Source organism: Myotis myotis, unplaced genomic scaffold (genome assembly GCF_014108235.1).
Source record: "Myotis myotis isolate mMyoMyo1 unplaced genomic scaffold, mMyoMyo1.p scaffold_m19_p_13, whole genome shotgun sequence".
NCBI classification, from domain to species: domain Eukaryota; kingdom Metazoa; phylum Chordata; class Mammalia; order Chiroptera; family Vespertilionidae; genus Myotis; species Myotis myotis.
In genome coordinates this window covers 3,119,200-3,145,294 of record NW_023416317.1, presented here as the reverse complement: position 1 = coordinate 3,145,294, position 26,095 = coordinate 3,119,200, and the positions used below count along the sequence as shown (strand labels likewise).

The window sequence follows — 26,095 nt, the reverse complement described above, 5'->3', positions numbered from 1 at the left end:
ATACCTTGTAATTCATATAAAATTGTAGTCTTCCCTTTTTATACTTTATTTTTTCTTTTATATTTTTACCTTTTAGGTACATGTCACCTAAGTGTTCTGTAGTCAGTAGGAGCCACCTGCTGCCTTTCATTTCTGCTGTTAAACCATGTATCTTATTTTTGTGATCTGTATTATTCAGTTAAGACCAAAGGGTATTCTCTCCCTCCAGTGGATCTTGACACATTTGCTCTGTTCAATGAGGACTGCAGCCCGAAAGCAGCGCCAGGGCCACGCCGTGCATGGCCTGTGTGACCTTGAGGAAGTGCCTTTCTGGCCTCAGTCGTCCTATCTCCTCCTCCTGGTTTGGACAGTGAGCTGCCCTCTTTCTCCTTGAGACCTGCTGACTTACAGGTCGCTGAAGTTTCATTTGTGAGAAGATGAAGATGACAACGGACTTTAAAGCCCTTGAAAGAAACATTAGGTTTATTTTAAATACAGGGGTGGGCAAAAGTAGGCTTACAGTTGCATTGTGACATTCTTTTGAGTTAATAAATCTATTGTAATAATCATAACCTGCATGTCTTTTTCCATACAAACAACTGTAAACCCACTTTTGCCTACCCCTGTATACAAAACATGTTATGAGAAAGAACCTCAGTGTATGTAATGCTTTCAGTTCTGCTAGTTCATGTGACAGTTTCTCCTTCAGGGAGGCAAAAGGTGAGCTGGGAAACCTCTTTTGTTGTTATTTAGATTATTGTATACATTATTGCATAGTTCTGTGTAATATATCAAGTGCATTGGAGTTATTTCATTATCACAGCAGTAATCTGAAACCTGGCTGTCACTTTGTGCATCTCTCACGCTTTCCTGAGGCCTTTCCGGCAGGAACTGAGCACAGACTCGTAGTAAAGCTGATGAGGGGCTGAGAAAATTGCCACAAGTCTGTTTGCACAGATGTCTATGAAACACTTAATTCTCAGGCTCCCTAAATCACTAACATGAAATTTTATGTCTGACTTAATTTGTGGTTGCTTGTATTTTCTTTCCTTTATTAAGCAGAAAACCAGTTGAGGGTAAGAATGTTTATGATTGATTAGTGAGTATGAGGGCAGGTCAGGAGGGATTATAAATGCAATTCACTTCTCTATATATTTTGTTCATTTCCTTTAGTTTACATACTAATACTAATGTTAGTTATCTTCTTCAGAAAGTATGTGAGAGAGAGAGAGTATTGACTAGTTTTCTCTCAAAGGCATTCCTTTTTTAGTGATCTTTCAATTTTCCCTCTTTTTCCCCTTTGGGGGACACCTTTATATATGTTAATCTCTCTCCCTCCTTTCTTTCTTCCTTGAATATACAAATCTGGAACCAAAGAACCTACTTTGAATCCTAGCTCTATCATTAGGCAATCATGGGCAGTCAGGACTTAGGTTTTACTCTAAACATTAGTTTATGTGTAAAATGGGCTCAGTATTAATGGGAATATCTCAGATGTTATTGGTAAGTACAGACTAATGCTAGAGTAACTTGGAATTCCTTTTGGTTCATTTTTTCCACAGCATGTTAATGGTTGAAGCAGTCGGGGGAAGCTCCAGCTTATATTTTTTGTTATTTAAAAAGAAAGCCTTGGCCATAGAAAAGGCTTGACCTAAAATAAGGCGGTGTGTGCAGAGCCTCGCCCTCTGCAGGGCATGGGCCTGGGCGTGCAGAGGGCTCCCTGTCCCACCGGCTCTGCTCCTGGGGAAGCTGGTGTGCAGAGGAAGTAGTGCAAACCCCTGGCTCTCTGTGTCAACATGATGCTCCCATAAAGAAGGGAAAATCTAGGATCACAGTTTAATTTTCAAAGTAATGCTCTGCATTAGAAGCACTAGTGTCCCTTTGGAAGGAGGTGAAGGAGCCTGCGGCTTAGAGCCTGCAGATGCCGCAGCAGTCTCCGGCTGGTGCTGGCCGGGCTTGCCTCATTCTCTGGTGACAAAGGTCCCTCATTTTTTATGGGTCTGCTCCTAAGTGTCTTTTCTCCTAAATGCCCTGCTGTTATCCAAGTGAGTGATTTTGCAGAATGTGGCGTTTTTCAGGACTTTTCGTAGGAAGTTAGAGCAGAAGCACCTGAACCAGCTTCAGAGCCGTGGAACCGAATGAATTAATGTGTACAGTAGGCGGCGCAGCTCCAGAGATGGGCCTTTGAGTGCAGTCTTTTTTTTTTTTTAATTGTTTTATTGCTTAAAGTATTACAAAGGGTGTTACATATGTCTCCTTTTTCTTCCCGCCCTTGACAATCCCCTGGCCTCCCCTACCCCCCAGTGTCTTATGTCCATTGGTTATGCTTATATGCATGCATATAAGTCCTTTGGTTGATCTCTTACCCCCCCCCCCTTTCTACCCCCCTACTCTCCCCGGCCTTCCCGCTGCAGTTTGACAATCTGTTTGAGGCAGCTCTGCCTCTGTATCTATTTTTGTTCAGAAGTTTATAATGGTCTTTATTATCCATGAGTGAGTGAGATCATGTGGTATTTTTCCTTCATTGACTGGCTTATTTCACTTAGCATAATGCTCTCCAGTTCCATCCATGCCATTGCAAATGGTAAGTGTTCCTTTTTTTTTACAGCAGCATAGTATTCCATTGTGTAGATGTACCACAGTTTTTTAATCCATTCATCTACTGATGGGCACTTAGGCTGTTTCCAGATCTTAGCTATGGTGAATTGTGCTGCTATGAACATATGGGTGCATATATCCTTTCTGATTGGTGTTTCTGGTTTCTTGGGATATATTCCTAGAAGTGGGATCACAGGGTCAAATGGGAGTTCCATTTTTAGTTTTTTGAGGAAACTCCATTCTGTCTTCCATAGTGGCTGCACCAGTCTGCATTCCCACCAGCAGTGCACGAGGGTTCCTTTTTCTCCACATCCTTGCCAGCACTTGTTTGTTGATTTGTTGATGATAGCCAGTCTGACAGGTGTGAGATGGTACCTCATTGTTGTTTTGATTTGTATCTCTCAGATGATTAGTGACTTTAAGCATGTTTTCATATATCTCTTGGCTTTCTGAATGTCCTCTTTTGAAAGGTGTCTATTTAGATCCTTTGCCCATATTTTGATTGGATTGTTTATCTTCCTTTTGTTAAGTTGTATGAGTTCCCTATAAATTTTGGAGATTAGGCCCTTATCAGATATGACATTGGCAAATATGTTTTCCCATACAGTGGGCTTTCTTGTTGTTTTGTTGATGGTTTCTTTTGCTGTGCAGAAGCTTTTAATTTTGATGTAGTCCCATTTGTTCATTTTCTCTTTAGTTTCAAGTGCCCTAGGAGCTGTATCAGTGAAGAAATTGCTTCAGCATATGTCTGAGATTTTGTTGCCTTTGGATTCTTCTAGAATTTTTATGGTTTCCCATCGTACATTTAAGTCCTTTATCCATTTTGAGTTTATTTTTTTGTATGGGATAAGTTGGTGGTCTAGTTTCATTTTCTTACATGTATCTTTCCAATTTTCCCAACACCATTTATTGAAGAGACTATCTTGACTCCATTGTATGTTCTTGCCTCCTTTGTCAAATATTAATTGAGCATATTGGTTCGGGCCGATTTCTGGGCTCTCTATTCTATTCCATTGATCTATATGTCTGTTCTTGTGCCAGTACCAGGCAGTTTTGAGAACAGTGGCTTTGTAATACAGCTTGATATCTGGTATTGAGATCCTACCTACTTTGTTCTTTCTCAGGATCGCTGCAGCTATTCTAGGTCTTTTTTTATTCCAGATGAATTTTTGGAGAGTTCGTTCCAGATCTGTGAAATATGCCGTTGGTATTTTAATGGGAAGTGCTTTGAATTTATAGATTGCTTTGGGTAGTATGGACATTTTAATGATGTTGATTCTACCAATCCATGAACACGGTATGTTCTTCCATCTGTTTATGTCTTGCTCTATCTCTTTTTTCAACGTCCTGTAGTTTTCTGAGTAGAGGTCTTTTACCTCTTTAGTTAAGTTTATTCCTAGGTAGCTTAATTTTTTTGGTGCGATGGTAAATGGGATTGTTTTTTTAGTCTCTCTTTCTGAAAGTTCACTATTGGTGTATAGAAATGCCTCAGATTTCTTGGGGTTAATTTTGTATCCTGCTACATTGCCAAATTCATGTATTAAGTCTAGTAGTTTTTTGATGGAGTCTTTAGGGTTTTGTATGTATAATATCATGTCGTCTGCAAATAAGGACAGTATTCCTCCCTCTTTTCCAATTTGGATGCCTTTTATATCTTCTTCTTGTCTAATTGCAATGGCTAATACTTCCAGTACTATGTTGAACAGGAGTGGTGAGAGGGGGCATCCCTGTCTTGTTCCTGTTCTTAGGGGAAATGGTGTTAGTTTTTGTCCATTGAGTATGATGTTGGCTGGGGGCTTGTCATGTATGGCTTTTATTATGTTGAGGTATGATCCTTCTATTCCCACCTTGCTGAGAGTTTTTATCAAAAATGGGTGTTGGATTTTGTCAAATGCTTTTTCTGCATCAATTGATATGACTATGTGGTTTTTTTCTTTCAATTTGTTTATGTGATGTATCACATTTACTGTTTTTCGGATATTGTACCATCTTTGCATCCCTGGGATAAATCCTACTTTGTCATGGTGTATGATCTTTCTGATGTACTGCTGGATCCGATTTGCTAGGATTTTGTTGAGGATTTTGGCATCTATGTTCATGAGGGATATTGGCCTGTAATTCTCTTTCATTGTGTTGTCTTTACCTGGTTTTGGTATTAGGGTGATGCTGGCTTCATAGAATGAGCTTGGAAGTGTTCCTTCCTCATGAATTTTTTGTAGTAGTCTGAGGAGGATAGGTTTTAGTTCTTCCTTGAATGTTTGGTAAAACTCCCCTGTGAAGCCGTCTGGTCCTGGGCTTTTGTTTGCTGGAAGCTTTTTGATGACCGCTTCAATTTCTTTTTCTCTTTCTTTTTTTTAGGATAAACGCCTTTATTACACGGGCTAAGATAGAGGGAAGAGGACTTACTTGCCTTTCCGGGCCTTGCTTTTCCTCAGATAGAACTCCAGCTCCTTGCCCTCAAGCACATAGCCATCTGCTCAGCCACACTGGCCTGGTCTTGAAGCGCTGCATGCAAGCAGCTTGCCCTGCTGGAACTGCTCCTCGAGAAGACTGCTGATTTTGGCATTCTTTTTCCTCTCATCGTATTTCTTCTGAATTTTCTTTGGTCGCTTTCTGTTCAAAATCTCTTCCTTTTCAGGAGTCAGCTTGCCCCCCTTCTTGCGGCCCAGGGGCAGTGCGTAGTGGGACTCGTACCACTGTCGGTACGCTGTGCTGTCAACCAGCATGATGCAGTTCTTCACTAGGGTCTTGGTGTGGAACAGCTCATTGTTGGATGCGTTGTAGACAACATCAGTAATCCTCGTTTTGCACGTACAACACTCGGAGCCCCAGGAGAAGTTGCCCACGTCCAGCCTCAGGGCCCGGTACTTCTTGTTGCCGCCACACACACGACTGTGTGTATGCGGCAGGGTCCAATCTGGGAAACACACGGGGAGAGACGGGCACTGGGTAAGGAAGGACGGCAGGACAGAGGGGAAGGCGGGCCTGTTGAGACTTTTAGATTCTTCCTGATTGAGTTTTGGAAGGTTGTTATTTTTCTAGGAATTTTTCCATTTCCTCTAGGTTGCCTGGTTTGTTGGAGTAGAGTTGTCCATAGTATTGTTTAACAATCATTTGTATTTCTGTGGGGTTTGTTGTTATTTTGCCTCTATCATTTCTGATTATATTTGGGTCCTCTCTCTTTGCTTCTTGGTGAGCCTGGCTAGAGGTTCGTCAATCTTGTTTATCCTTTCAAAGAACCAGCTCTTGGTTTCATTGATTTTCTGTATTGTTTTTTTTGGTCTCTATGTCATTTATTTCTGCTCTAATCTTTATTATCTCCTTCCTTCTGCTCACTCTGGGGTTTTCTTGTTGCTCTCTTTCTAATTCTTTGAGATGTAGAGTTAGATGATTTACTACCATTTTTTCTTGTTTTTTGAGATAGGCCTGTAGAGCTATAAACTTCCCTCTCAGGACTGCTTTCATTGTGTCCCATAGGTTTTGGATTGTTGTGTTTTCATTGTCATTAGTTTCCAAGATGTTTTTAATTTCTTCTTTGATCTCATTGGTAACCCAATCAATATTTAATAACATGCTATTCAGCTTCCAAGTGTTTGAGTATTTTGGGTTGTTTTTATTGTAGTTTATTTCTAATATTATGCCATCGTGGTCTGAGAAGATGGTTGGTATGATTTCAATCTTCTTGAATTTGGGGAGACTTTGTTTGTGACCCAATATGTGGTCTATTTTTGAATATGTCCTATGAGCACTTGAGTAGAATGTATATTCCGTGGCTTTGGGGTGAAGTGTTCTGAAGATGTCAGTTAAGTCCATCTGATCTAGTGAGTCATTTAGGATTGCTGTTTCTTTGCTGATTTTTTGTCTAGAGGATTTATCCAGTGATGTCAGTGGTGTATTTAATTCCCCTACTATGATTGTATTGTTGTCGATCTCTCCTTTGATATCTTCCAGGAGTTTTTTTATGTATTTTGGGTGCTCCTGCATTGGGTGCATATATGTTTATCAGGGTTATATCTTCTTGTTGTATTGATCCCTTTAGTATTATGAAGTGGCCTTCCTTATCTCTTGTTATGGCCTTCACTTTGAGGTCTATTTTGTCCAATATAAGTATTGCTACCCCAGCTTTCTTTTCCTTTCCATTTGCCTGAAAGATATTTTTCCATCCCTTCACTTTCAGTCTGTGTGAGTCCCTTCTTCTGAGGTGGGTCTCTTGTAGACAGCAAATGTATGGGTCATGTTTTTTTATCCATTCAGCCTGAGTGCAGTCTTAAAGCACACGTAGGAAAGCACTCAGGATTAGCTGGTGCTGTTAATATTACCCCTTCTTACATTGACATTGACTTTGCCACAAGTGAAGGCCGTGGCTCTGCCTTGTGGGAGCGCTGTGGCCACAGGGGCCTGCAGCTCGCCTGGAATGGGAGGGCGTCGTCCTGGAGGGCGAGTGGACAGGTCCCCCAGAACTGGAATAAAGGTGTGGCAGAAGGGAAGAATGAATCTGTACTGCGTCTGCTGGACTGTGGTGTGAGCAGTGAAATGCAAGATGCTGGAAGGTGGGATTGAGAGAGTAGGAGGTGCTGCAGCACAGTGAGCCGAGGAAGTGTTAAGGGCCTGTGGGTGATGCTGAGGCTCTTGGATCCCATGTAGTGGGTATTGGGTAGCCATTGACAACATGTGTTTGCATCTGTTTCTATATGTTTGCTCATTTATCTCCCTTTTAGAGAAAGTGAGGGATAGTCAGGCCGATGCTGCTGGGAGCTAGTGGAGGTGGGGGAACGGGTTTTAGAGGAATGTGATCGGAGATGGGGGTCTATCGAAATCATTTGCGGAGTAAATGATGCAAGCATTGGCTTCAGAAGTCTGAGGAGGCAGAGGAGAAGGCTTCAGCTAAAGTTTGGTGGAAAGTCAATGGAGCCTTGTTGAGAGGGAGAGGGAAGACTCCATAACACACTATACGTTCCATATAGAAGAAAGCTGAAGAGTAGAGACTAAATAACTGCTCTAGACGGGGTTGCCACACAGTGTCCATGGGCCAGCTCCTGCCTGCTATCTGTCTCAGTCAAGCTGTGCTAGGACACAGCCTGCTCATTCATTTCTATGGGCTGCATGGCTGCTCTCACGCTCCTGGCGTGGGCAGGTGCACCAAGACCTCCTGACCTGCAAAGCTGAAAACAACTGCTCTCTGGGATTTGTAGGAAGAGCTTGCTGACCGCAGGTCTGTGTGCATGGCTAATAATTGGTGGACCTAATGTTCAGATATTTAAGAGTTGGGACCATATTTCTTTTGTTTACCTCTGGTCCTGAGCATTTTACATAATGTCCAATATACAGTAATCCCTCATGAATAAATTCTTATTGAATGTGAGTGAATGAGTAAGTGAATGAATGAATGAACTAGCTAAGTCAAATCTACTTGATTCACAGTCAAATCTACTACTCACAATTATTCTATATTAATTGTTATAAAGATCTTGAGTAGGAGTTAACATACAAAACAAAGTACAAGGCATTGTCCTTGGTTTGAGGATTTTGTTGTTGTTAATCCTCACCAGAGGATATTTTTTTCCATTGGTTTTTAGAGAGAATGCAAGGAAAAGAGGGAGGAAGAGAGAGAGAGAAGAGACAGACAGAAACATCAATGTGAGAGAGACACGTCGATATCTATTGGTTGCCTCCTGCATACGCCCAGGAGATTGAAAGTTCAACTCAGGCACATCCCCTTGACCAGAATCAAACCCTGGGTGCTTTAGTGCATGGGCTGGTGCTCTAACCGCTGAGCCCACCAGCCAGGGCAGTGTGAGGATTTTCATGTGCTCTCCTAAAGCTTACTGCTAGAAGAGGAGACAGATGTGGTGCCAGAGTCTCCACAGCCCCAGGAAACAAAAGGGAAGTGGAAGGTCGGTGCCGAGGGGGCAGGGGTGTACCTTCCTTCTGAGGCTGGAGGTGGGCAGGGCTTGCCAGGTCCTGATGAGTGTTATCTTTGTCCTAAGAGCAGTGAGGACCCATGGAGCGGTATAGACCCGAGGAGCCAGATTTAGCCAAACGTAAGAAGTGTAGTCCAGCGTTTGTAAAGTGTGAGAACCTGGTGTACCTTTTGGGTCCGCACAAGCAGATGGCCCTCGGAAGCATCCTCGTCTCGGGAACTCTGGGTCTGAGCGCAGCTGCCCGGAGCTCGGGCCTGGCTCACTGCAGCCGCCTGCTTTGGCCTCGGTGCGCGGCCCTCTTGGAGGCACCCGGAGACAGTTTTGCTGTGGACTTACATGCTGTGTCTTTAGGAGGCCTGAATTTCTGCGTCAGCCAGTGTTAGGCAGGAGAGAAACAAACGCAGGTGCCTTCTGACAGGAGTGATTTCAAAGGCCACTGGCTTTTGGTTTGAGTTACCTCTGGGTGGTGTCTGTCCTTGGGCTCTGCCTGGGACATGATTGCAACGCACATATGTTTTCAGACACCCCCTTTAAGAGCATTTATACAAACGCCACCCGTCTGCCTTCTGTTCCCAGACCTGGACCCAGGAGGCCTCCCTCAGGAAGCGTCCTTGCTGGTGATAAACTCCGAGGCAGCTGTGTTCAGAGGCTGCTGGCCTCGGGGGGTGCAGGGGTCTGTGCTTGGAGGAGGTGGTTGCTGCTGGTCTGGGGGAGAAGGAAAAGGATGGGTCTTCAGAGCAAGTCCTGGCGGGCCCTAGGGGCTGAGGCAGGAAGCCTTGATTGGCTCTCTCTGCCACCCTCTCTCTGAGATCCCAGCGCATGGTGGCCCCTTCCTCACCTCACACAGCTCTGATGTGGCTGGTTTATTTTTGCCTTGATGATAAACTTTCTCTCCACATTTAAAAAATTGTGATACTTCCCTGTCTTGTTCTTACCTATGTTCTCCCTTATAAGCCCCCCACCAAAGAGTGTCTCCTTAATTAGCTTTGCATAAAACGTGGTATAATTACCTGAGTTTCTTCTCATCCTTCCTGGCGCTGTTTAACCAGACACCTCCCACGTCTCCGTTCTTCCTGTTCATCCTGATCCCCTCAGGAGGTGACACTGGCTGATGCTGGGCAAACTAGTGACCTTCTTTTCCAGCTGGAGTCGACAGAAGCTGCTGGAAGACAACAAGGGTAGCTGAAAGCATATTTCAGTAGGCAGAAGCAGCACGGTGAATACATTAAGAGGAAGTTATGATTTGAATGTTTGACTAGATAATTTACTCAAGAACAAAAGTTTAACATAATTAAAGCAAATAAAGGATAGGGGCAAAGCTTACTAAAGAGATGTGATAGGTGGACCGAATGAAAAGTGATTGATGAAGTCTGTCATAGAGACAGTATTTGTTACCTGTTGAAATTAGAAGAATTTGTTTGGAAAAGTGATAGCTACAGAGGAAAACTGGCCTTAAAATATGTTAAGCACCAGAATCGCCCCCTTTTAAAAAAATATCGTTGAAAGTATTACAAATGCCCTCTCCCCCCCCCCCATTGACCTCTCTAGCCCACCCACACCCCCTACCCCAGGCCTTCACCACTCTGTTGCCTGTGTCCATGGGTTATGCATATAGGCTTACAAGTTCTCTGGTTGATCTCTTCCCACCCATCCACCCTGCCTGCCTTCCCTCTAAGATTCAACAGTCTGTTCCATGCTTCTGTGTCTCTGGATCTATTTTGTTCATCAGTTTATTTTATTCATTAAATCCCACATATGAGTAAGATCATATGATACTTATCTTTCTCTGACTTACTTCGCTTAGTATGATACTCTCCAGATCCCTCCATGCTTTTATACATCTGGGTAGTATTCCATGGTGTAAATGTACCACAGCTTTTTTATCCACTCATTTGCTGGTGGGCACTTGGGCTGTTTCCAGATCTTAGCTATTGTAAATTGTGCTGCTGTGAACATAGCGGTGTATATTTTCTTTCTGATTGGTGTTTGGGTTCCTTAGGATATAGTCCTAGAAGTGGGATCACTGGGTCAAATGGCAGTTCCATTTTTAATTTTTTAGAAAGCTCCGTATTGTTTTCCACAGTGGCTACTTCATTCTGCATTCCCACCAGCAGTGTACTAGGGTTCCCTTTTCTCCACATTTTCACCAGCACTTGTCATTTTTTGATTTGTTGATGATAGCCATTCTCACAGATGTGAGGTGAAAATTGTCATTTTAATTTGCATCTCTTAGATGGTTAATAACTTTGAGCATTTTTTTTAAATATACTTTTATTGAATTCAGAGAGAAAGGGAGAGAGATAGAAACATCCATGATGAGAATCATTGATTGGCTGCCTCTTGCACGCCTCCTACTAGAGATCGAGCCCACAACCCAGGCTTGTGCCCTCCATTGGTATCGAACCCAGGACCCTTCAGTCTGCTGGCTGACGCTCTATCCACTGAGGCAAACCAGCTAGGGCAGCATTTTTTCATATGTCTCTTGGCCATCTGTATGTCCACTTTGGAGAAGTGTCACATGTTCCTCTTTCCATTTTTAAATTGGATTGTTAGTCTTCCTTTTGTTAAATTGTATGGGTTCCCTATATATTTTAGGAATTAATCCTTTATTGAATGTATCATTGGCAAATATGTTCTCCCATACAGTGGCTCCCTTCTCATTTTGTTACTGGTTTCTTTTGCTGTGCAGAAGAGAAGCCCTTCTTTTTAAATTTCTTCAGAAAAGTTGTTTCAATTAAAAAAAACTTGTGAGGAAGAAATGAAATATGTGTGAAGTACACTGAACTCTTTGGATGAAAGTTGCTACTGTATAACTTCCTATATAACTATGACTTGGGTTGTTTGTAATTTCAAGAAACATACTTCTAGACCAGCTATATAAAAGAAATTATTCTTTACCCAAATTAGCAGTGATACCAACCAATGTGATTTTAAAAAATCCAATATATCCTTAGACTTTGTCTCTGTCCAGGTGAACATTAGTAGCATTTACTTTATTCGGATCCTTTTTTTCCTAAGTATGAGTAGCGTGTTACTAATGCAATTGGTTTGGTTCTTTATCAAAATTACAAAATTCGTGCAAGGGGTTCTGAGAGTTGAGGCAGCAGCAGCAGCCCCAGCTGCCACCTGGCCCTCATAGCCCCAGCTTCATCCGGAAGGTTGTCTGGAATGTCATCTGGAAGGTCGTTCGGCCATCCGGTCTAATTATCATATTACCCTTTTATTATTATAGATGTTTTTATATCATTTTTTCTATTTCTATTTTCCAAGGTTTAGATAAATATTATGGGTTTGAGTAGTCTTTTCTGCTCAAGAACCCAAGTTTTTTCCATTATGCCCTCCCTGTGACTCTGTTCATTCTCCTTCCCCTCCCAACCATAGAATTCCTTTAAGACCATCTTTGCCAGAGCACCCTCGAGTGACTGGTGTGTGCCCATGGGGGTGACTTGGTGTTCAGGGTCAGTGGGAGACAGGTCAGCTGGTCCTATCCTATGAGTAGCTCACACTTCTGCACACATTATAAGCAGATGAAGAAAGCAATTAATTTACAGAAAATTCTGAAAATAGACATGTAACATGTCGCCCCCTCTATCTAATCCAGATATCTGTAGAAACGTGGTGTGGTGTGAGCTTGGTATAGCTGCTCACTCCTGCCTCAGTAAGAGCTCATGTGGTACAGGCAGTCACCTGACCCATTTATCTCAGCAAGAGTCAGTCAGTGTTGGGAACTTAGAGCTGTCCACTGCGAAGGTAAGGGGTCAGCAGTGGGGCGCAGCCTGGTCTGGTTGGCAAGGTGTGGACCAGTGGTCGTAGTCCCATTGGCTTTACATTGGAAATCCAAAGGCAGCCCCAGTCCAGCTGGCAGGAGAGGGAGCCACCCTTCCAGAGGGTGCCCCTTGTTGAGAGGTGGCGTCAGTGGGAGTGAGGCCCTTTCCCTCAGGGATGGCATCCACCAGAAAGAAATACACTCATGCTGCGTGGTTGCTCCTGCCTGGAGTTTTTCTTTTGTTTCTGCGTCACAGGTCATTGTGCTCCCTCCTCCTCTCTCTATTTATGTAAGTTCATAGCTATTTCACACTTAATATAGTCATACTTAAAGCTGTCTTAACTTCAAGAGAGCGTGGAACTGGTCTCCTTGACTTACTGTTGGGGCCTTGGCAACTCGGAGACACCATGGCCTTAATGCATATTAAAGGGGGTTGAAGTTTAATTCATGACTCACTCCTCACCGTGAGTTTTACGTGTGAGTGACCGGCTGTCCAGTGGGTTTGTGGGAGAGGTGTATTCTCTCTAAAGGAAGGGTTAAACAGCTCAGAGGCTATTTTCCTACAAAACAGACCCTTGGAAAACCAGCCTGAGGCTTCTTTTAAAAAAATATGACGTTAGTTTGATCTTCTGACAAAAATGCTACTTTTAATGACTACAGTCTTTCGTTATACTCATAACCTTTCAGCACTGAGATGGCAACACATTCAGCTCTTTGTTTGTAGAGATCTTGCCTTTTGGCTTGGTTATTGGCAATTCATGATATTTAATTGGAATTGCCTCTGGAACATTTTAATATATACTTTATTTTTTTAAAGGCAAAGCCTCCCAAAATCCCAATGCATTTGTTTTTGAATTTTAAATAAATTACTCTTAAAATAATTAAAACACTGGCATGTTTTATCATTTTTTATTTTGTTTGTAGTTTATAAGCTCTGGTCTGTGAGTCTTCAAAGAGTTCAGGAACTACATTTCCTTTTTTTTTTTTTTTTAAAGTGAAATGATGGACATGTGCTTCTTTTTTTAAAATATATTTTATTGATTTTTTACAGAGAGGAAGGGAGAGGGATAGAGAGTCAGAAACATCGATGAGAGAGAAACATCGATCAGCTGCCTCCTGCACACCCCCCACTGGGGATGTGCCCGCAACCAAGGTACATGCCCTTGACCGGAATCAAACCTGGAACCTTTCAGTCCGCAGGCCAACGCTCTATCCACTGAGCCAAACCGGTTACGGCTACATTTCCCTTTTAAGTTGACCACATTTTATGGATTTTAGTTTCAATTATTACGAAACCATAGAGTTGAAAGTTTAATGTGTATCACAGGAACAATTTTCCCCTAAGATGTAGGTGTAGTTTGTGTACATATTTGGTCAGACCAGGCACTGACCAGCAGGAAAAATAGCAGAAAGCAGAGACTATGCTCACCATGTCTTCTTTTGTCTGCCCTTCTGCCTCCATCCATCTTTGGACAAACCCTGCTCAGCCTCGAAGGTCCAGCTTGAGCACTGCCTTCCAGGAAGATTTTCCTGGACCTCTTTGCTCCTCTCCACTCTCCACCCACTCCTTCCTAGAAGTATCCTTATAGTCCACTTACTGTACAAACCAGCTTATCCTTAAAACTGCCATTACTTATTTATGCCCTCTTCTGTGTAAGTAACATGACGGAAGGACCACATGGCTCCCACAGCTTCGCTCGATCCTGGCTCTGAAGACAGTCCCCAGGATATATTAACTAGTCAGTGTGACACGGAGTTAATGGAGTGGAAGAAATCTTAGTCTACACATGATATGTTCCTCTCTTCATTCCTCTGTAAAACAGGAGTAAACATAAATAATACCTATCTCAGAGGCTGGCAAGAAAGCATGTTGTGTGTGTTTGTATGTGTGTGTGTGTTACCACAGCACATTAATAGCACCGTTTCAGTAACTACTAATTATTGTTAATGTATAAAACAGCTTTATTGAAGCATAATTGATAGATGATAAGTTGCACATATTGTGGAAATATGGAATTTGATAAACCTTGATGTATTATACACCTGTGAAATGATCACCACAGTCAAGATAATGAACATCCCTTCACACTCAACATTTCCTGGTGTCTCTTTAGCATTCCTCTTTCCCACCCTGCTCAGTCCTCTCATCCCCAGGCACTACTGATGTGGTTCCTCCTCATTGGTTAGTGTGAATTTTCTAGAGTTTAATAAATATGGGTTTATACATTATGTAGGCTTTTCTTGGTGGGGGAGGAGTCTGGCTTCTTTCACTCAGATGTAATTAAGTTGAGGTTCAGTAGTGTTGCAGCATGGATGAATAGCTCATTCCTTTGATTGCTAAGTAGTATTCCTTTAGATGGATATACCACAGTTTGTTTATCCATTCATCTGTTGACATACATTCAGGGTTGTTTCCAGTCTTTAAGTATGATCAGTAAAACTGCAATAAATACTTATGTACAAATCTTTTCATGAATGCATTCTTAACTTTTCCAAATTGGTTGTGCCATTTTATATTCTTTTTTAAAAATATTTTTATTGATTTCAGAGAGGAAAGGAGAGGAAGAGAGAGAGATAGAAAAATCAATGATAAGAAAGAATCATCGATTGGCTGCCTCCTGCACACCTCGCACTTGGAATTGAGCCCACAACCGGGCATATGCCCTGACCAGAAATCAACCATGACCTCCTGGTTCATAGGTCGACACTCAATCACTGAACCACACTAGCTGGGCCCATATTATATTCCTGCTGGCAGTGTATGAGGGCTGCATTTTCTTACATCTGCTCCAACACTTGAATTGGTAATTCTTTTTCTGATAAGTATACAATGCTGTCTCATTGTGGTTGTAATTTACATTTTCCTAATGACTTATGAGGTAGAGCATTGTCTCATGTTCCTGTTTACTATCTGTACATTTCTTTTGGGGCAGTTTGCCCATTTTTTAATTGGGCTGTTTACTTTATTACTAGAGGCCTGATGCATGAAATTCGTGCAAGAGTAGGTCTTCCTTCCCCCAGCTGCCTGCACCGGCTTCCCTCTGGCACCTAGGACCTGGGTTTCCCTGTGGCCTCCGGCAGGAACCCAGGACCCAGGCTTCTGTTGCAGCCCCAGCTTCATCCAGAAGGTCGTCTGGAAGGACGTCCAGTCTAATTAGCATATTACACTTTTATTATTATAGATATTTTGAGAGTTCTTTATTTATTCTGGATCTAGAAGTCCTATATCAGATATAATATTTTCTCCCATTTTGTGGTTTGTCTTTTCATTCTAATAGTGTACGTTGAGCAGTTTTTTTATTTTGACAAAGCCAAATTTATCCATTTATTATTTTATTATGCTTTTGGTGTCATATCTAAGAACTCCTTGCCTAACCCAAGATCATAAAATTCCCCCTATGTTTTATTCTAGATGTTTTACATTTTAAGATTTTAAGATTTACTCTGAAGTAATTTTTGTATTGCTGGAAGATGTGGGTAAAGTTCATCCTTGTACATGCGGATGTCCAGTTGCCCAGTACCATTTGTTGAAAAGACTGTCATTTCTCCATTACATTGCCAGATGAGTTGATCCATGCATGTGGATGTCTATTTCTGTACTCTCTGTCCTCTGATCTATCTTGACACTGATACCAACTGTCTTGATTCCTGTAGCATTCTAGTATGCCTTAAAGTTAGGCAATGTCCGCCCTCCAGCTGGTTCTTCTGCTGTTGTTAGTAAGATTTAATGGTGACTAGTCATGTCTGTGGCGTCAGTCTTCGGGGAGGTAAAACTGAAAGTTTGCTTTACCACTCTGATTAATAAAGGCCATTATTTGGAATTCCACCAGGTTTCTTTCTCTTAAAATAATTTCTTTGAGACATTTCAGAATTTTCCCAAATAGCAGAGGGATGAGTTATGCACAAGTCCATTTGTTTAATCTTTAAATCTTTCTGCCTTTTTAAAAACATGGTCTTTAATGATATAATTATTTACCATTTAGGCAGTGACTTCAGAATGCTTGTCACAAAACTGATTAAACTGTGGAGATTCTGACGTGGATTACAGATCTGTCCGGAAGGACAGTGGCTGTGTTTTTGTTTTCTTATTTTATAAGATGCCCAAGTGGAAGGATCTAGAGTGGAGACTGCCAGCCATAGACTGTTGGGAATGATTTATAGTAGGAGCTGTCAACACAGCCCCAATTCTGCTTCTTGACCACATGTTTACAGTAAACGCAGCAGCTTTTATTTATTAGCTACTTAATATGTGTCCGTCACTTTGCTAAGTACTTTAAATGATGTCACATTTGATACATTGTCACTGTGAGGTAGATTATTTATGTAATAAAATGTGTTTACTATTATTTAGGTCCTTAGAAAATGTATTTGATGCTTCTGGTTATAGACTATGGTGATTTCCTTTACCAGCTGCTAAAATCTGTTAAGTTTCTAACCACACTTTCCAAGGTGGTATTATAAATGTTGGAACGTAAAAATTATGATTGCATGACCTTTGCATAAGCGGCAAGTTGAGTGCCACAGAGGTGATTCTTAGCTATCATACAGGTTTTAATGTTTGGTATTGAATTTGAATATCATAGTTAGTGATTGTGTTTAAATAGTGAATCTATTTGTAAACAAAAGTTCTCATTTAAAACAGCGATTTTCCAATGTTCAGAAACCAGATATTATAGATTGACAACTTCATTACAATGTTTATGGAATAGTTCACTAATAAGATCATTAAACATAATTTTGTTTGAAATCTTTTAGAACGTACGTTTTATTTTTATAAGCACTTTTGCTTTGTTCTGGAGAACTGATGAGGGCAGTGCTGTATGTAGGCATGGTTTCAAGAAAGGCAGGTGGAGCTACAGAAACACAAAGTTAAAAGACAATAAATGTGAAACCAACATCAATGACCTAAGGAACAGCATAGGATTAGTACCTAGAACAGTGATGGCGAACCTTTTGAGCTTGGCGTGTCAACATTTTGAAAAACCCTAACTTAACTCTGGTGCCGTGTCACATAGAGAAATTTTTTGATATTTGCAACCATAGTAAAACAAAGATTTATATTTTTGATATTTATTTTATATATTTAAATGCCATTTAACAAAGAAAAATTAACCAAAAAAATGAGTTCGCGTGTCACCTCTGACACACATGTCATAGGTTCGCCATCACTGACCTAGAATATATAAAGAACTCTTGAAAAGCAGTAAGAAATCAATGGGACAAGACGAAGGTAAAGAATATAGACAGTTCACAGAAGCTCAACCTGCTTTCTAATCAGAGGAACTGCAGATATTATTTTACAACAAACATTCAAATTGGCAAAAGTTAGAAAGTCTGATAATTCCCTGTTTGGACAGAACAGGGAAATCAGAACCCTCATATGTTGCCAGTGTGAGCATAGAGTGTACCGATACCTTGGTTGTAATTTGGCAACATGTAATAAAGTTTTCAATATGTGGAACCTACGATCTAATAGTTCCACTTTAAGATTTATACCCTACAGAAACCCTAAAGGATTCATGAACTGAATATCATATGTGTTTACAACAAATTGCAATCAACTTAAATGACTATCAGTGAGTGATGGATCGCATGGACTCAGCATCAAGAAAATGAGAGTATTTGTATCAATGTGGATAGATTCAGAAATGCAATGCTGAGTGATGAAGACAAGTGGGTTCAGACATACATATTGTCAACATTTATTTATTTTTTTAAGAAAATCACACAAAATAACATAGAGACTACATAGCTGCTATGTTGTAAATGCACGAAGACATGGGCTGGATCATTACACGACAAATGCAGGTCTTGGTGCCCCTGGGGAGTGCGGGGAGGGACTGGACAGGAGAACGCAGGACTGGTTGTCATCTCCAATAGTTAATCCAAAGCAAACAGACAGTTTTTAATTGTTTTCATTCCAGGGTGCAGGAAGATAGCTGTTACTTCATTCTGCACAAATTTTTAAAATAAAAATAAAAAATAATTTGTACTCTGTGTGGTGATCATTTCATCTTATATACATCATGCTGTACACCTGAAACTAAGATTACATTATGTCAGTTATATTTCAATAAATTTTTAATTTTTAGAGGAGGGTAACTTAAAGGAAAAGAGAAGCAGTGAGGCACATCGCAACCAGCACTGTCCTCTCAGCTAACTCCTTCGAAGGCTCTCTTGGACAGTTTTTTTAATCCTCACCCAAGGACATGTTTATTGATTTGGGAGAGAGAGAGAGAAACATCAATAAGTTGCCTTCCTTGTGCTCGATTGGGGAGCAAACCTGCAACCTGGGTGTGTGTGTGCCTTGATCAGAAATCAAACCTGCCATCTTTGGGTGTACGGTGCGATGCTTCACCCAGTTGAGCCACTTGGCCAGGGCTGTTTTGGCCATTTCTTAGTTGTTTTCTGTGTTGCGATTTTTCTTCACACTGTAATTATCTTTAGGGCAGTAATGTCTCCTATGGTTTCTTTGAAGTCAAGCTTCATACTATTTCCCAAAGAAAGTGTGACACTGATTCTGTTAGCTGCTCACAAATTTGTTAAAAAAAAGCTTCTCCAACCTGTTGGAGTCAGTGCTGTGTGAGGGTGCATGGGCACTGGGGTCCTCTGTTGGAAATACGAAGGGAAGAGCCTTTTTGCAGGGAGTTGGGCTCACCTCTCAAACATCAAACAGGCACTCTCCTTCCCAGTGATCTGCTTTCTTAAAGGCCCCCGCCAGAAGCCCATGGGACAGAGGGCATGTTCATGCATGCAGTATATGTAATTTTTCTTTCTTATAATAGTGAAAATTGCCAATCATTCAAATGGCCTTCAATCTGGAATGATTTAAAATTTATAATAGAATGGGACATGAGGTGGCTGCTTCTTAAAAAGAGAGGAGATGTGGGTGTCTTGACCTGGAAAGTTCACATTATTAAAGAAACTGCAGGAGCATATGCATTTGATAAGCAGATGTATGTAATTATATTTTATTAATTCTATTTGAGTTAGTCTGGAAGCATAGAAAATCCACGTGAACTCTAAAATTGATTAATTATAGGAAGTAGAAATAGAAGCATGAGATGGGGCTTCGTGGCCTGGATTTTTATTTGTCTTTAAGGTTTTTTTAATGGGCTTATTTTATCCCTGTTTAATGAACATCATAGTGTTACTGATGCTTGAACAACACATCTGTCTGTGTGAAGGGAGCTTGCCATGGATTGCATTTCCTGTCATGTGCCATCATTTTCTTTAGGGGATGAATTCTGTGAGCGCTCATTCACCCTGCATTTGTAATGTAAGGCTTTTCTATGGTTCCAAAGAAAAGGCTGAGGGAATGGAGCAGTGACAACAGTGCATTGTTGAGTTTGCATGAAGGTGACTTGGATTTCAGCCCTTGGGATACCTGACCATCGTGTGCAGTGATGGACTGCATCTGTTCCGGGTGCCGCAGTCACCTCTTTGGATGTAAATAATAGCTCAGCTCGCTGGTGAGGGAGAGCCTGCAGTGCCGGGCGTCCCCGCATGTATGCTGGGCCAGTGGGTTGCCCTTGGGATCCACGATGCCATCCAGCTGTGACTGGCTTTCGCGAATGCAGTAGAGACTTGATAGTAATTTTTTATTAACTGTGACTCAATGGATTACTTTAAATGAGAAAGGGAATTCTCTTTTTTAAATGTGAGTTAACAAAATGCCTCTTCTTAGGAAAAGTGATTTTCATGGCCTTCCCCATTGTTTCTGTTGAGGTTGCCCTCCTCCCCTTCCTTTATTAGAGACACACACACACACACACACGATTCATGCTCATTGATACCTCAGACTTCAGGGTTCTCCATCCACTGGTGAGGTGGCAGTTGGGTAGATGCCATCATTGCGCAGTGTTGGATGAGTAAATACATGAACAAAGGTGGTTGCTAAGGGCTGGGTGCTGTGCACAGGGGTAGTTGTTAAAATAGGAGACTAAGTCAAGGAACCCTGAGCTTGACTTCCTCTAGTGGGGCTTAACCTGTGAAAATAATGAACTATCCCGGCTTGTTCGTATCAGTTCAATACTTGAACAGATATTTATTGAACCCCGTGCTATGAGTAATGTATTCTACTAAGCATAGAAGGAGATATAAATCATAGTTTACTAGGTTCTAATGAAATATAAACATCTTTATGTAACAACTTCTGTGTTCTGTGGGTCAGTCACTGAGAAAGGCATAGATATAAATATGGGTGTTAAACATAATCAGTCACGTTTTTCTCCAAAGTTAAAGAGAAATAGTATAGCTTCCAGATTATTACACTTGATTGTAAGATATGGCCCAGAGAAAAATGCTAACAATTCATTTCACTTGCTTCCAATGGAAGGAAATCTTAAGAATCCACTCATTTGAGGTTTTTCCATGTTGTAGAATTCTTTTCTAAGCTAGAGCCTGTGTTCCATTAAATATAAGAAGTGTACATCATAATCAGGTATAATAACAATGACTCATATCATATAGTTCTTGTTTGTGTTAAACATTTCTACATAAAAATTAATGAATAATAATTCCCCTTTATATACATGTAAATAAATATACAGGGTGTCCCAAAAATATACACACACTTTGAATAATTATAAAGGCAGTGTTTATTAAAATATATTTCATTTACAAAATTGAGCTACCAGCTGTTAAAGTGTGTATATATTTTGGGGGGATAGCTTGCATTTATATATAGGCACATATTCATACATATTTAAGTATGTACACCTATAATAATAAAAGGGTAATATGCTAATTAGACTGGACATCCTTCCAGGCGTCATTCCAAATGTCCTTCTGGACGAAGCCAGGGCCGGAGCGAAGCCCAGGTTCTGGGTGCCTGCTGGCAGCTGGAGGAAAGCAGCCTGGGTCCCAGGTGCGGGAGGGAAGCTGGTGCCGGCAGCCAGGGGAAGGAAGGCCTACTCTTGCATGAATTTTCGTGCATTGGGCCTCTAGTATTTCTATATGAAGAACCAGGTTTGGAACCATGTTGCCAGAAGCTGTACCTCAAACCACAGCACAGAATTGGTCTGGAGATTAACCACTGGAACCTGCTCTGCTGGCCCCTCCCCCTACGGACTCAGTCTTCCTGCAGCGTGACATCTTCCTGTGCTTTCCACTCCTCTCTAGCTCCGGAGTCATTGCAAGTATATCTCATTGGTGGATCCTAAATCATGTTCACTCCTGAGCTGCAAGGGAGGCTGGAAAAGAAATGCCTATATTTCCCGCTTCTCCAGTAGGAGGCTACCTCCTCGGCCAAAATAAATGGCAATTTCTTATTATCATAATTATACCAGAAAGTTTGGAAGGATGAAAATATCATACTAAATTATTCTGATACAAAACTATTTTAAAATATAATTTTCTTCCTTTTTTTCAATTAATATGTTTTTGGGTCAGTGAATTCATAGCTTTTATGCTTTTACATCTGCATTTAATTTTCAAATTGTGTATTATTATATACTGCTGTATATTCTCCACATATATTATTTTCAGTAATTGCATAAAATTAAAATGAATGTACGTACTTTGCCATTATTTTAATGTTAGAGATTGCAGTTACATTTTTATTATTATAAAAAAATGATGTGATATGTTCATATTTAAAGCTTTGTCACCTGGACATTGGGTTTGGTAGCATAACTTTTCCTGCCCACCTTGCTGTCCAGAACTCAAGGTGATATGAAGTCTTGGGTTTTGAATTAAGCTTTCACAGCAGTGATGACGTTTCTTATCCTTCCGTTAATGGACAAGGCATCCTCCTTGGATCTGAGACTCATAGGTGGTCAACAGTTATTTCCTGTTGTTCCTTTCCATTGATTCTTACCCTTACCATCTAGCCATGATAGTTGAGCCAGCTAAAGAGACCAAGATGAAAAGAGGCCTAACATGTGTCCCCTTCTCTCTGCCCTTTCCACCCGTCAAGGTGGCCTTAAATTGTTTTGAGATGGATGAGCTAAATGATCTAACACTGGTCTACTTGAATGTGAAAGCAAAAAGTACAAGACTAATAGTAAGAGAGAACATTATTTATTGAGCATGTACTGTCTGCTGAGTACTTTTTATGTATTTTTATCACTTAACAAGATCAGCAACTACTAGGTAGGTAGTATCCATGATCTCGTTTTGCATATAGAAAACTGAAGTTCAAAACATTGAAGCAGCCCTGCTGGTGTCACTCAGTGGTTGAGTTTCGACCCATGACCCAGGAGGTCATGGTTCAATTCCTGGTCAGGGCATATGCCCCGGTTACGGGCTCCATCCCCAGCAGAGGAGCATGTGAGATGCAGCCGATCAATGATTCTCTCTCATCACTGATGTTTCTATCTCTCTCTCCCTTTGTCTCTCTGAAATCAATAAAAACATATTTAAAAAAACAAACAGACAAAAAAAACCCAAAAAAACTAACATTGAACCAACTTGCCTAGGATTTGAACTGAGATCTATGTGAAACTCCATCCAGATATTAACAATACCAGACCACCCCTCTCCATTGTGCTCTGACACTTGGCCATATACTTAGTTTGTATGCTCCAAGCAGGCATATATGGGATATTATAATGGTGTGCATCATTTATAATAACTTGATGGTGGTGTGAGACTTTCGGAACATTGCATAATAAAGTCCTTAATGTATGTGTTTTTCTTAAATTAGATGTGATGCAAGCCCACTTCATCCTGATAGGAGTATAAGGCATCCCCAACATTAGGATTGTGGCTACAAGAACCTCCTAATTGTTCTTCCTGTGTTCACTTCTACCTCCCACCCACATTGACCCCAGGGTGATGCTTTACCACATTCTCTGGTCATGTACCTCACTTCTCTGCTTTAAACCTCCCAAGACTTCTTATATGTACAGAGGAAAAAAGTCAAATCCCTTCAGAGGCCACAGAGCTCCCTGTAAGCATCTGGCCCCACTGCCTCTCCCAGGTCACGCGCTGACCTTGTCACGGCGCAGCCTGTGGCGTGGTTGTTGATGTCCTTGTCCCTCCTGCGTGCCAAGCCAGCTCCCACTCGGGATCAAAGCCCCTCTGGTGCTGTGCACAGCTGGCCTCGTTGTGGCATTGGGGTCTCAGCTGGTTGGCACCCCCAGAGAGGCCCCCCTCCCTCCCAGTGGCTGGCTGCTTTCTCTCCCACTTCAAGCTGCTGCTGCTCTCCGCACGGCTCCTTCTTTGTTGATTTGTTTCCATTGAGTTTGTTGCTGCTTCAGAACCGAAACCTGGTTTCTGTGGGATCAGGAGCTTTCCTTGAGTTCTGTCTCACCTCAGTGCCCTGGAAACGATTGAATGAATGACTGAGTCGTTAGGTGGGGGTAGTTAGAGCATCTGCGTGCAAAGCTTAGCGCAGCGCCTAGCACAGCCCGAAAGTGCTCTTGAGCCGCCGTTACTGTTGTGTTGTTGATCCCAAATGGGGATTTCATCCTCACATATCTGTACAGTCTTCAGCACTGCCCCAGACAGTGACCTGCAAACACAGGAGACCCCAGCCTCATGATTTAGGTCCTGAAGTCTGTGTTATGACAAGGCAGCTGCTTTGTGCCAGTTGTCAGCTCTTGAGGACTTGACCTTTAAACCTGCAGCATGCAGCTCTCGTTTCTGGCTGACCTTTGCGTAGGCCTGGGGCAAACTTTTCATCTCTGACACACTTGACCACTGCCAGTTTTCTGAGAGTGTCGGTCCTCATGAAAAGAAGTTTATCTGCCTGGGCCATAATGATCTCTAATACCCGATAAACTGCAAACAATGGGGGCATTTGGGGGAAATGCTAAAACAAGGAGTCTGCAATTCTGAGCAGTGCTAAACTGGGGCGCATGGAAAAGTTGTAGCATGTGGCATGCCCCCCTCACACCTCCCATCACGGGGGGCTGCAGGGTCCTCACAATGGCCTGTTGTAAGGGCACCATTGAGCCAGGAATCGCCACCATCTACAGAACCATCGTGTGTCAAATACGATACAGACTGAGCTTGAATGTTAGAGTAAAAAATCATGAAGACCAGGGTCGTCTTAATCTGACCAAGTACGTAAAGTAAAAGTTGAGATGAGGCAAATTTCATGATGATATAACAACTTCATGGGTTTCATTGTTGCTTGCAAAATTTTCAGTAGAGGAATTCTACCTGAATATATTTTTATTGGTCCAGATCCACAGAACTTACTTTTTGTGGAATTTACATTTTTTAAAATTACAAAATTGGCGCCATGTATATAATAGGAAATATAGAAAAGAATCAATAAAGTAACAGTCACTTATAATTTCATCATCACAGGATATTCATTACTAAGACTTTGCTGAGTGATTTGTAACTGGTCTTTTTGTCTCTGCATATGTATAAACATGTTTAAGCCAATTTGGGATCACTGTGTATGTACTGTTTCTAACCTGCTTGGTGTTCCTACTTCCGTAAGGAACTTTCCCTTCATAAAGTAAGGGCTTTAGTGCTGTGTTGTGTCCATCTACTGCAGTGGCTCTCTACTGGGAGTAGGTTGGCCCCCACAGGACATTTGGAAGGTCTGGAGGTCACAGCTGGTATTGGGGGAAGGCTTTACTGGCATCTACTGGGCAGAGACCAGGGTCTCTATGTCACATTCAACTTACTTTTCATGACATTCTCCATATCCTACAACACAATACACAGGGCAGCCCCACGACAAAGCGCTATTTGGCCCCAGGGTCACTGCTGTGCAGGTTCGGGAACCCTGAACTTATGTGGTTGCCTCGTGATGAATTTAATTCATTGCATATTTGGTATTTGTTTCCCATATTTTTGTTATTAGAGATTAATGGTTGGCACACTTTCTGTGAAGGGCCAGATAATAAATAGAGTCAAACCTCGGTTCTTGAACGTCTCCCATTTCGAGCAATTCAGTTCTCCACCAAGTTGTTCATGGAAAAAAATGTCTTGTTGTCGAACAAAACTTTGGCTCTTGACCTGACAGCCAATTTATGGTGATACTGTAGCTGCAGATAATTTCATGACAGAATTTCAAGAATACGTAGAGGTGAGGGATTTGTTCCCAATAGTGTTCAGTTGTGATGAGACAGGCCTCTTCTGGAACAAAGTGCCAAAAAGGACCCACATCTCATAGGAGGAGGTCATTGCTGGGACACAAGCCAGTGGACAGGCTGATGTTACTGGTGAGTGGGAATGTGAGTGGGGACTTTAAATGGAACCCTCTACTTATCTCCCAATCTGAAAACCCACGAGTTTTCAAGAAAAAGAATGTCATGAAAAGTAAGTTGAATGTGACATAGAGACGTAATAGCAAAGCTTGGGTAGCCAGGCAATTTTTAATTGAGTGAATTCATGAAGTGTTTGCCTGAGTCTGAAGAAATACCTCCAGGAAACAGTTTTACTGCTCAGAGGGATGCACGGGTGGAGGGGTGGAGGAGTGAAGGGATGGATGGATGGTTGGGGGGATGGAGGGGTAGAGGGATGGAGAGATGGATGGATGAAAAGGTGAGTTCTAGTGTGATTTTCATTTTTTACTGTACATTTCATTTCCTTTTTGTTAAATTTTCATTTACATTTAATATCCTTTTTGTTTTTAAAGTGTATATTTATAGATTAAACAATGCATTCTACATGTACTGAATATAAGAAAGGTTAAAACAGGGAATCAGCCCTGGTGGGTGTGCGAAATGGTTAGAGGGCCGGCCTCGGGACGAAGGGTTGTGGGTTGGGTTCCTGGTCAGAGGCACATACTTGGGTTGCATGCAGATTTGGTCCCTGGCGCTGGTCAGGGAGCGTGTAGGAGACAAGAAATAGATGTGTCTCTTTCACATTGGTGTTTCTCTCTTTCTTTCTCTCTTCCTTCCTCCCTTCCACTATCTAAAAA

General features: G+C 41.6%; 1 protein-coding gene and 1 pseudogene across 9 annotated transcripts in view; one reads left to right on the top strand and one right to left on the bottom strand.

The window, feature by feature from the left end:
* MITF (melanocyte inducing transcription factor) overlaps window positions 1-26,095 on the top strand; it is a 247,335-nt gene that overhangs the window by 179,331 nt on the left and 41,909 nt on the right. The gene's annotated exons all lie outside the window — the stretch shown is intronic.
* On the bottom strand, window positions 4,980-24,161 carry LOC118668557 (annotated as a pseudogene).